A 12,062-nucleotide genomic window follows, 5' to 3' on the forward strand; every position below is an offset into this window, starting at 1 on the left:
GTGTAAAAGTTATATTTTGTTTAAAATTAAGTATTACCTTTGGACTTTTCCTCTTCAAAAATAAATTAGATGATGGCACGTTTAGCTGAGTGTTATTCAAATTTTCTATAAAGCTAGGTAACATATTAATAGGTGAGATGCCAATGATATTCAATCCATTTATCTTTTGATGAGATGTTAAAGATAGTAGTTTCAGGAATGCATCATTTGGTGATATGCTCTGTTCATTTATCTCTAATGAGATGTTGGGAGCTACTATGTAAATTAGAAAATATATCTGATAAAATATGTTCTTTACTAGTTTAGATTTATAGGCCTGTTCATTTCATTATTCACACCAAATTAGATTCATTAGTTTATGGCTTATGTGATCATTATGTAGCTTAGTTACGATGCTCAGTTTTACCTGTTGCTAAAGTGAATTAGTATATTTAAAGAAAAAATAATTGTATATTATAAATACCTCATTAGAAAATATTAATGTGATTATTAATCTACATTGTTCAGGTGCAGTGAAACATGTTTAGAGCCAGGTTCTGTTAGTAGCTTTTTGATTTTTACACGTTCCTTGACACTGATTATGATTAAAGATGGACGTAAGGGAAGGAAGGGATGTTATGTCACTTACGAGAAAGATACTTCCATCTTCCCAGTTGAATTCACAATGTAATTTAGATGAAACGTTATTGGCCTTGATAATTAGGAAAATATTGAAAGTAAAAATTTGGCTTTATCATATTGTGTTATCTGACTAAACAAATAATGTATCAGATAATGCCGCAAATCCCCAGTTCTTAAGAATACTAAATGTTTTGCAACTCAATATTTTTTTTTAAACAATTCTGAGTTTTGCAGTCATTACCATCATTCAGTTCTAAAATATTTTCAAAATTGAGAGAAATTTACAGTCCTTTAAGTACCCAATCCACATTGGCCTCTCAGTCTCTGGAAATCACTAATCAGTACCCTGCTTCTGTAAATTGCTTATTCTAGACATTATACATACGTAGTATAAAATACATAGACTTTTGAGTCCCATTTTTCACTTATCACAATGCTGAATTTTTATCTATGTTGTAGCAAGATCTGTGCTTCATTTCTCTTAATGGATGAACAATCCTGCATTACATGGTATACAACAGTTTGTTTATTTATTCATCATTATGATGGACATGGAAATTGTTTGAATATTTTACCTTTATAAAAAATGCACCTATGATCATTTGTATACAGTTTTTGTGTGGACACATTTTTATTTATCTTGGATATTTTGTTAGATCTTACAGATTTTTTAATGAATTTCACTGGATTTTCTGTATAGAAGATCATGTCATCTGCAGATTGAAATAATTGTGCTACTTCTTTTCCAGTTTGGAAGAATTGTGTTTCATTTTCTTGCCTAATTGTCCTGTCTAGAATCTCCAATACAGTGTTGAATAGAAGTAGCAAGAGCAGACATCATTATCTTGTTTATGACCTTATAAGGAAGGCTTTCACTGCTTCACTAATAAGCATGACATTTCTTGTGTGATTTTTATAGATGACTTTTAACAGATTGAGTAAATCCCTTTCTTTTCCTTGTTTCTGGAATGTTTTTATAATGAAAGGTGTTGCATTGTGTCAAATGTGTTTTGTACATCTATAAAATAATCTTGTGGCTTTTGTCCTTTAATACACTAATGTGAAATATTAAACTGATTCCTTTTGATATACTGCACAAACCTTGCATTCCTTAAATTAAAATCTTTCTGGATTTGGTTTTTAACTATTTTGTTGAAGTGTTTTTAAGTCAGTCGTCATAAAGGATATTAATCTGTAATTTTCTTGAGATATCCTTGACTAGTTTTGGAATCAGGGTAATACTGGTCTGACAGAATAAGTTGGAAGCACTTCCTCCTTTTTTATTTCTTTTAGAGAATTACATTAAACATTGGGTAGCATTCACTAGTGTACCCTTCTGTTCTTGGACTTCTACGTAGGAATGTATTACTAATTCAATTGCTTTCATGGTTATATTCAGATTTTTTCTGTTTTTCTTGATGCAGTTTTAGTAGTTTTATGCTTTTATGGTAATTTGTCCATTTTATTAGGTTACCTAATTTGTTGGCGTACAAAGATTTGTAGCATTCCCTTGCTGCTGCTGCTGCTGCTAAGTCGCTTCAGTTGTGTCCGACTCCTAGGGACCCCATGGACTGCAGCCTACCAGGCTCTTCTGTCCATGGGATTTTCCAGGCAAGAGTACTGGAGTGGGGTGTCATTGCCTTCTCCAGCATTCCCTTAGAGTCACCTAAAAATATATGGGAGTTAGGTTGTAGTCACCCCTGTTCTATTCTTAATTTTAGGAATTTGAATCTTCTCCATTTTTTTCTTGATTGTTCTAGATTTTTAATCTTCTCCAGCTTTTTCTTAATCTAGCTGAAGTTCTCTCAATTTTATTACTGAAGAACCAACTTTTAGTTTCACTGATTTTTCTCTGTTGTCTTTCTCTTCTCTCTTTTCTCTCCAGTTCTCATTATTCCTTCCATTCTGCCAGGTTTCACGTTTCTTTTTCTCTTCTGCTTCCAGTGTCTTAGGATGGAAGGTTAGGTTACCGATTTTAATATTTCTTCTATTATTATTGTTGAATTATTATGCTTTCATCTCTCTTTCCCTTATGTACTTTGGGTCTCTTTTTAAGTGCATATATTTTTATTAATTATTATATTTTCCTAGTAGAGTGACCATGTTTTCATTATAAAATGTTCCACTCTATTGCTGGTGTTTTTGGCTTGAAGTAGTGCAACCTGTCATTAGTAATGGCAGTCAAGCTCACTTTTGAATACTGTTTGTTGGGAATATCATTTTCCATCCTTCACTTTCAACCTATTGTTCATTTGAATCCACAGTGTTTCCTTTGTGCATAGCATGAAGTTGGAACATGGGTTTTCTTTTCAATCTATCCTGTAAATCTCTCCCTTTTCATCTCTTTACATTTAATGGTATTATGGATAAGGTAGAATTTATATCTTCCTTTTTATTATTTGTTCTCTGTGTATCACATCTCTTTGTGTGTGTGTGTGTGTGTGTGTGTGTGTGATTACTTATTTCTCCATTTCCAGTTGTCGGCCCTTCAGTCCAAGCCTTCCCCTGGTAGGAGCTTAACAGAATACCCTACTTGGTTTAGATAGTCGGTGCCACTACAGGATGGGGTTCTTGTAGTAGCAGGTATTTTTAGTCTATCAAAAGAAATTGGAATTGGGATTTTTTTAAAAAAAAATTTTACTCAACTTTAATGTTTTGGAAACTAGATATTAAAGTCATTGTTGTGAACCAACCAAACTATACTGGACAAACAGAGTGAAAGAGAAACCATTTGCCACCTGTGTTTTCTGTATCTGGAAGGTCTCAGGACTAGCTCAAGTCTGGCATGATTACTTTTATATTTTGCCTACACATGTTTAAGTAAATCCTGCCTACCTGTAAAATGGTAAGAAACAATAATAGTAAAAACTAACTTAAACACTTTATACTATGCTATGTATGTTCTTTTCTTAACTCTTTTTATCCTCACTTATTCCATTTGCCAGATGGAGTATGTGAAAAATGTATCGTACACTCCAAGAGTTTCTACATGTTTGGGAAGCAAACGCATGAATGGGAAATACATGTTCTCTTAATGGAGACTTGTGATAAAAGGGTCAAGTGTGAGTGTTGGAACAACAGTCAATTGACTTGGCTTTCGTCTGTCTTCAACTAACTTTCTAGGTGCTTTTCAAGTTTCTTACTCTTAAAGATTTGAGTTTCTCTTATATAAAGTGAAAAGTTTAGCCTAGATGATTGTAAGAATCCCATTTTTACAAGCTAATGTTACTTGACCGTGAGTGGCACTATGAAACTATGGAACTTCTACATGAAGAAAGTTCTACAAAGACATTTTTGCCATCAGTGCAGCATGTACTAGGGTGAACACTGCAGAACGTCTGTCATTCACTATTCATAAAAGTAATGTCCTCTATGACTTATGAAGCTACTGGAGACATTCATAGCATAAGAGTGAGCATTCCTGCTTTTTCACCCCAGCATATTCTGCATCATCATACAACATCCTTATTTTTAGTTTTATGTTAACAGTTGTAGATAATGTTTCGACTAATATGTATACTACTACTTGTTCCCTTTAAAAATGGTTTCTTTCATACCCCAATTGCATATTAAGCATCTATGTGTCTGTCTTTAGGTGTCCCTTGATATTTTAACTGAAAATATCCATGGATATGAAACCTTTTAACCTGGCACCATATACAACTTGCTGTCTCTGCTCCCACTTGTTTTCTATTATCCTATAGAAATAAAAGGATTGCCACTGAAATACTATAAAACATTTTTACCGCAAGTGCACAAATCTGGTTAACTCTCAAATGATAGCTATTCAACTTGTCTTTCAAAGCAGTGGATGTGTTTTGAAATTTTCATGTTTGATTTATAAACAAAAAATCTCCCTTGACTTTATCCTCCTGTATTTTGCACTTCTTTTCTCCCTTGTTAGCAAATGAAAAATAACAGCTAAAGAATGTAGTGTAGAATGAAAATATCAGAAACAAGCAGGCTGAATCAAAAACACACCTACTATTCCCCCTTGAAATGGCATTAATGTCTTATTGGAGCTGACAAATTTCAATGAATTTTTAATTGAAGGCTGTTTCTCCATTCCTGATTCAAGCTGTCCCGCCTAGCAGCGGCAACAGGAATAAGTCATAGTCTCTTCAGAAAGCAAAGAACTGTGGATGGAGTTGGTGATTGATTCCCCCACCCTTTATTTGAAATACTCTTGCTTTGTCTTTCTCTCAACCTGAGAATACTATTTTGATTTGTAATTTTATATTGATAATTTGCTTCATTATTTTTTTGGAACAAATATATCAAACAGAAACATATTTGACAAGAAGCAGAAAGAGGCTGGTCACTGACACAGACAGTGTTGGGTTTTCTTTCTATTGATGCTTTTAATGACTCTTTGCTAATCTACTTTTTATCATCTGCGGTAAAGGTAGTGTATCAAGTGTTACGCGAATCAGACTTGACAGAAAGTGCAGCTGTGCACCTGTGAGAACAAATGACTGATGCTCTTCCTGGACACTCAGCAGGAATAGCATTTCAATAAGTTTTCTTCAGTGGTCTGGCATGCTCACAGGAGTGAGGAGTGTGCATTTCATTTGCCATCTGTACAGCGTCTTATGTCAGAGAAAGGCTGGTGCACATTTATAAGACTTTGGAAAGCTGTGTGATTAGAGAATTACTGGGGAAATTGCTCATATGGAAAGTATTGAATAGAAAAATGTGTTCCAAGCAATTGCATTTCTTTCTTAAAAACTTTTTCTTCATTTAAGATAACAACTTCTCAGGTAATCCTTAGGTATTTTTCAGTGGTACGAAATTTACAGGACTCTTGATCAGGGATGTGTTTCTCTTAAAATGTAAGTACTTAATAAATATTGATTTAGGTATATGAAAACTGTGAGGGTTTTCATGAAATGAGGGGAAAAAATTTTAAGCTGAAGAATTAATTGTATACAATATTCTTGTTCTCAGTCTCTTTCTGGGCAAATGGTAGGATTTTACTTCTCCCCAAACTGAGGCCAAATGAGTTGCTGTGACCAATGGAATATGAATACAAAGGATATGAATCACAATTGAATGAAAGATTTAAAAGCTAGTCCCTAGTTTGTTTTCCTTCTTGCTGTTGTGGAGAATTTAGAAGTGTTTATTGGTACTGCTTTTCATCCCCCTGAAGAATTGTTGTGAACAAGCATTGTCAACAATCATGAGACCAGAAATGAGTTGCTTTAAGACATCGATTTTGATCATATTATGCTCTAACCTAGCTATTCTGGATGATATGAACCTCTTAGTTATCAGCTGGTTTGTTATAAAGATCCATGGGAAATTCTGCATCTCAGTAAGTCAGGAGGAAATCCATTCTGGTAGATCCTGAAGTCTATGTGATATAATACTCATGGTTCTCCATGTAAAAGGTGGGTGCATGCTAAGTCGCTTCAGTTGTGTCTGACTCTTTGCGACCCCAGACGATAGCCCACCAGGCTCTTCCGTCCATAGGATCCTCCAGGCAAGAATACTGCAGTGGGTTGCTGTTTACTTCTCCTGGGGATCTTCCCAAACCAGGACTTGAACCCACATTTCTTCTGTCTCCTGCATTGGCAGGCAGTTCTTTACCACTAGCGCTACCTGGGAAGCCCTGTAAATCCATAGTTGTCTTTTAAAGGTATATCGTTGCAAACTTTTAAAATAAGTAACTCAAAAAAGGAAAAGAAAACATGTGAATTACATTGAGGTTGAGCCAATATATATCTTCCTCAAACTTCTCTTTCAGGACTTCTTTCCTCCTCCTCATGCCTTCATCTCATTCCCCACAAACAGGCACACCATCCCTTTCCTAACCTCCTGTGCTGTTAGTCACTGCATTTAAGCTGTCAGACCTCTAAGTCATTTATCTCTAAAATAGGTGTCATAATACTAGTCCTCCCTATTTATTTAGCATGGTTGTATGGACCACATAACAAATATTTCTCAAACACACTATATATTTTCTGTACAAATGTGAGGTGTAGAGCTTCCTCCTGAATCTAGACCTGACAGATTATCATAAAAGGACAAGTGTGTATTTCTAAACTCAGTTAAGAGTGATGCTTGTTTGTGAACCAGTTGCTGTCTCTTTTAGCTTGACCTCATTAATTTATGTAAGGGGCAGGTATGTTTACTGTTGTGTATTTTTTAGAAGAAGCTGGCAACTAAAAGACTCATGAAAATGATAACTGAAATACCCAGAAAAATCAGTAGCTACTTTTCCAATCCAAATATTTATCCTTCAGTTCAGTTCAGTCGCTCAGTCGTGTTCTACTCTTTGCGACCCCATGAATCCCAGCACGCCAGGCCTCCCTGTCCATCACCAACTCCCAGAGTTCACCCAGACTCACATCCATTGAATCAGTGATGCCATCCAGCCATCTCATCCTCTGTCATCCCCTTCTTCTCCTGCCCCCAATCCCTCTCAGCATCAGAATCTTTTCCAATGAGTCAACTCCTCGCACAAGGTGGCCAAAGTACTGGAGTTTCAGCTTTAGCATAATTCCTTCCAAAGAAATCCCAGGGCTGATCTCTTTCAGAATGGACTGGTTGGATCTCCTTGCAGTCCAAGGGACTCTCAAGAGTCTTCTCCAACACCACAGTTCAAAAGCATCAATTCTTCGGTGCTCAGCCTTCTTCACAGTCCAACTCTCACATCCATACATGACCACAGGAAAAACCATAGCCTTGACTAGACGGACCTTTGTTGGCAAAGTAATGTCTCTGCTTTTGAATATGCTATCTAGGTTGGTCATAACTTTCCTTCCTTAGCCAGGTTGTTTGTTGGTCATGATTGTCCAGGTTTTCATTCCTGGATGGAGCCTCTCCTACTCATACTCAAATCCTGAGTAACAGTCTCATACCCACTGGGGCTAGTGCATTGGATCACTGAGGCATTCCTTTCCCTGTATTCTTCAGTCTATGATTCTGTTCCAATGGGCAGCTATAGTTTCTAGTGACTTTGGAGGCTTTCTTCTAGTTAATCTGTCAATTTTTCTCACACAGCACAGCTGCTGTGAAAAAAATTGGAGCTGTTAGACTCCATGCTTCGATACAGTTGGTAAAATGCAAGGTGGGAGACAGTAAACCAAAAGCAGAGTGCTGGTAATTTCTTTAAAAGGACTGACATGCTAGCACTCAGAGTCTGTGGCCCACTAAGCTAGCGATTCTTTTCTTCTGAAAGGAGTAATATTGTTTCAAAGTGTTCCCGTACTTTAGTATTAACAGTAAAAATGTCTTTGGTATGTCCTCTAGCACTCAGTTCAGAACACTTCATCTTTTGGCTTTGTTTTCCTGTTGTTTTGTGTTTTCTCTTGATGTAGCTTACAATTATGTTGAATATCAATCTTAGTGTGATCTGATATGTTAAACGCGGTAGCTTGAATATACTAGTATGTCATCATGTGAACATACAACCTTTCCTATATTGTATATGCTAAAGGATCTAATGTGCTGGAAATAGACATTACTAGAACTCTTCTTATCAGAAAGGAAGCTTATACCAGAAGAGCTTGGTCTTGCCTCTGTCAGGAATTGTCAGAATCTCTGGGATATAGCAAAGTGTCTTTTAATGCCACAGCATTCTTCTCTCTTGAATAGGGTGACTGTATTATTCTCCATTAAACATTTCTAAGCTAAATCCAGATTTTTGTATATTCCTCTCCTCGAAATGTAAGAGCTATAAGTACCCTATTTTAATTGAGAATGCTTAGGGGTGTGTGGGCAGATTTATTTTCTGCTGTGTATCATTGTATTATGTTATAGGGAAGCTTACTAAGTAGTTCTCTACTGTAATAACATAATTTTATAAGTCTAAATTTGTGCCCATGTGTTAGTACTATTTAAACCTTTGCAATTTATACATATTCAAAGGAAAGAAGGAAGGATTCAAAAGGAAGAGGAAAGAAAATTAATATTTCTCAATAATTATCAAACGTATAGTGGGCTCCAAGCACTGTCCTGTATTTTATATTTATTATTCATTATTCACAGCTACCATGTAAGAGAAATATTACTGTTACAATTTTAGACATCTAGACTATCTAGAGATATTCAAAAATGATAGGCAGTAAGTTGAGTGCAGCTCACCTAGAAACCACTATTTCCTGATCTGAAAGCCTGTATTATTTTTGACTTCTTAAGAGACAGTGGGTGCGTGCATGCTTAGTCGCTTCAGTTGTGTCCGACTCTTTGCGACCCCATGGACCATGGCCTGCCAGGCTCCTCTGTCCATGGGATTCTCCAGGCAAGAATACTGGAGTGGGTTGCCAAAAAGAGACTAGACTTTTCAAAAGAGTTCAACTTCTTCAGTGAGTGACATTTATGATAAATATACATTTATATGTGCAATAAACCAATATAGTCATAGCCATTAGAATATAAAAATCATAAATTTTACACTTTTCAAGTACAATTTCAAGACCATTGGGTTCGTCCATCATAATACATCTATTTATTAGGAATTATTACCTCTGTTTTACTTATTTTAAGAGTTGGTCTTAGACAATCTGTTAGAGTTAGAGAACAAAAGGAGAGAGAGTACCTTAGCAAAGAAAAAGCTGGAGTGAAAATCAAGCACATTGTAGGGAATATAATTCTGGAGTGAGAGATAGGCTGAGGCCCTCTTCCTGTCTGTGCTTTAGCATTTCTAGATCTTTGTTTCCTCATGTAGAGAATGAGAAGGTGGGGGAAAAGAAGAAGTAAAACTCTCACTATTTGCAGATGACATGATCCTCTACATAGAAAACCCTAAAGACTCCACCAGAAAATTACTAGAACTAATCAATGATTATAGTAAAGTTGCAGGATATAAAATCAACACACAGAAATCCCTTGCATTCCTATACACTAATAATGAGAAAACAGAAAGAGAAATTAAGGAAACAATTCCATTCACCATTGCAACGGAAAGAATAAAATACTTAGGAATATATCCACCTAGAGAAACTAAAGACCTATACATAGAAAACTATAAAACACTGGTGAAAGAAATCAAAGAGGACACTAATAGATGGAGAAATATACCATGTTCATGGATTGGAAGAATCAATATAGTGAAAATGAGTATACTACCCAAAGCAATTTATAGATTCAGTGCAATCCCTATCAAGCTACCAACGGTATTCTTCACAGAGCTAGAACAAATAATTTCACAATTTGTATGGAAACACAAAAAACCTCGAATAGCCAAAGCTACCTTGAGAAAGAAGAATGGAACTGGAGGAATCAACCTACCTGACTTCAGGCTCTACTACAAAGCCACAGTTATCAAGACAGTATGGTACTGGCACAAAGACAGAAATATTGATCAATGGAACAAAATAGAAAGCCCAGAGATAAATCCACACACATATGGACACCTTATCTTTGACAAAGGAGGCAAGAATATACAGAGAAAAGACAATCTCTTTAACAAGTGGTGCTGGGAAATCTGGTCAACCACTTGTAAAAGAATGAAACTAGACCACTTTCTAACACCATACACAAAAATAAACTCAAAATGGATTAAAGATCTAAATGTAAGACCAGAAACTATAAAACTCCTAGAGGAGAACATAGGCAAAACACTCTCTGACATACATCACAGCAGGATCCTCTATGACCCACCTCCCAGAATATTGGAAATAAAAGCAAAAATAAACAAATGGGACCTAATTAACCTTAAAAGCTTCTGCACATCAAAGGAAACTATTAGCAAGGTGAAAAGGCAGCCTTTAGAATGGGAGAAAATAATAGCAAATGAAGCAACGGACAAACAACTAATCTCAAAAATATACAAGCAACTCCTATAGCTCAACTCCAGAAAAATAAATGACCCAATCAAAAAATGGGCCAAAGAACTAGACATTTCTCCAAAGAAGACATATAGATGGCTAACAAACACATGAAAAGATGCTCAACATCACTCATTATCAGAGAAATGCAAATCAAAACCACTATGAGGTACCATTTCACACCAGTCAGAATGGCTGTGATCCAAAAGTCTACAAGCAATAAATGCTGGAGAGGGTGTGGAGAAAAGGGAAGCCTCTTACACTGTTCATGGGAATGCAAACTAGTACAGCTGTTATGGAGAACAGTGTGGAGATTCCTTAAAAAACTGGAAATAGAACTGCCTTATGATCCAGCAATCCCACTGCTGGGCATACACACTGAGGAAACCAGAAGGGAAAGAGACATGTGTACCCTAATATTCATCGCAGCACTGTTTATAATAGCCAGGACATGGAAGCAACCTAGATGTCCATCAGCAGATGAATGGATAAGAAAGCTGTGGTACGTATACACAATGGAGTATTACTCAGCCATTAAAAAGAATACATTTGAATCAGTTCTAATGAGATGGATGAAACGGGAGCCTACTATACAAAGTAAGCCAGAAAGAAAAACACCAATACAGTATACTAACGCATATATATGGAATTTAGAAAGATGGTAACAATAACCCTATGTACGAGACAGCAAAAGAGACACTGATGTATAGAACAGTCTTATGGACTCTGTTGCAGAGGGAGAGGGTGGGAAGATTTGGGGTAATGTCATTGAAACATGTATAATATCATGTATGAAACGAGTCGCCAGTCCAGGTTCGATGCACGATACTGGATGCTTGGGGCTAGTGCACTGGCAGGACCCAGAGGGATGGTATGGGGAGGGAGGAGGGAGGAGGGTTCAGGATGGGGAACACATGTATACCTGTGGCAGATTCATTTTGATATTTGGCAAAACTAATACAATTTGTAAAGTTTAAAAATAAAATTAAAAAAATTATCTCTGGTGACCCTTCAAACTAAAAAATGTTCTGCTCTTTGTTGGTGTCCTTGAGATATGTTAATGTGTTATAGACAAAAAATACTTTGGTCTTAGCTACTTAATAAAAACCCTTCAACACAATCATAGGAAACAGCATCAGTGATGATATGGGATAGGAGATCCTGAATTAATACAACTTGTGTGTCTAAATTTATGATTTTTCTTTGAATCAGGGTTTTATTATTTGGTTTCAATTGCTTTCCCTTTAAACACCTATATTCCACATTAGCATAGAGTTAATGTATTAATACACTTGCTATATATTCCAGGTGGATGAATGTTCTTATAATTGACCTTCATAATATAACTTTATTTGTATAGTTAAGGTTAGTGGCACGTCAATTTTACACAAGACATCAGTCAGTATTCCATTTTAATTTACCATATTAATAAAGACTTCTGTTCTAAGTTGCTTGTGTCACTTTTGGGATGTCATAAATTATTCTGAAGCAAATGTCAGTATGAACTTAAAACCATTTAGACTGCTGACTTCTAAAATTATTAATGCCAGTGCATAGGAAAAAGAAACACAGGAGTCTACATTTCGTTGATAAATCCACTATAGATTACTATCAGTCTTTTTCTCTAAGCAGATTGCATAAGTGCTCCGTGATTTTACTTGCTCCAAA

The 12,062-nt window shown here is 36.0% G+C and overlaps 1 protein-coding gene across 4 annotated transcripts in view; it reads left to right on the forward strand.

Moving 5' to 3' along the window:
• Positions 1-12,062, forward strand: part of CNTN4 (contactin 4) — a 1,026,598-nt gene that overhangs the window by 216,908 nt on the left and 797,628 nt on the right. The window lies entirely within an intron of this gene.

The sequence above is a fragment of the Bos indicus x Bos taurus genome, chromosome 22 (assembly GCF_003369695.1).
Source record: "Bos indicus x Bos taurus breed Angus x Brahman F1 hybrid chromosome 22, Bos_hybrid_MaternalHap_v2.0, whole genome shotgun sequence".
NCBI classification, from domain to species: domain Eukaryota; kingdom Metazoa; phylum Chordata; class Mammalia; order Artiodactyla; family Bovidae; genus Bos; species Bos indicus x Bos taurus.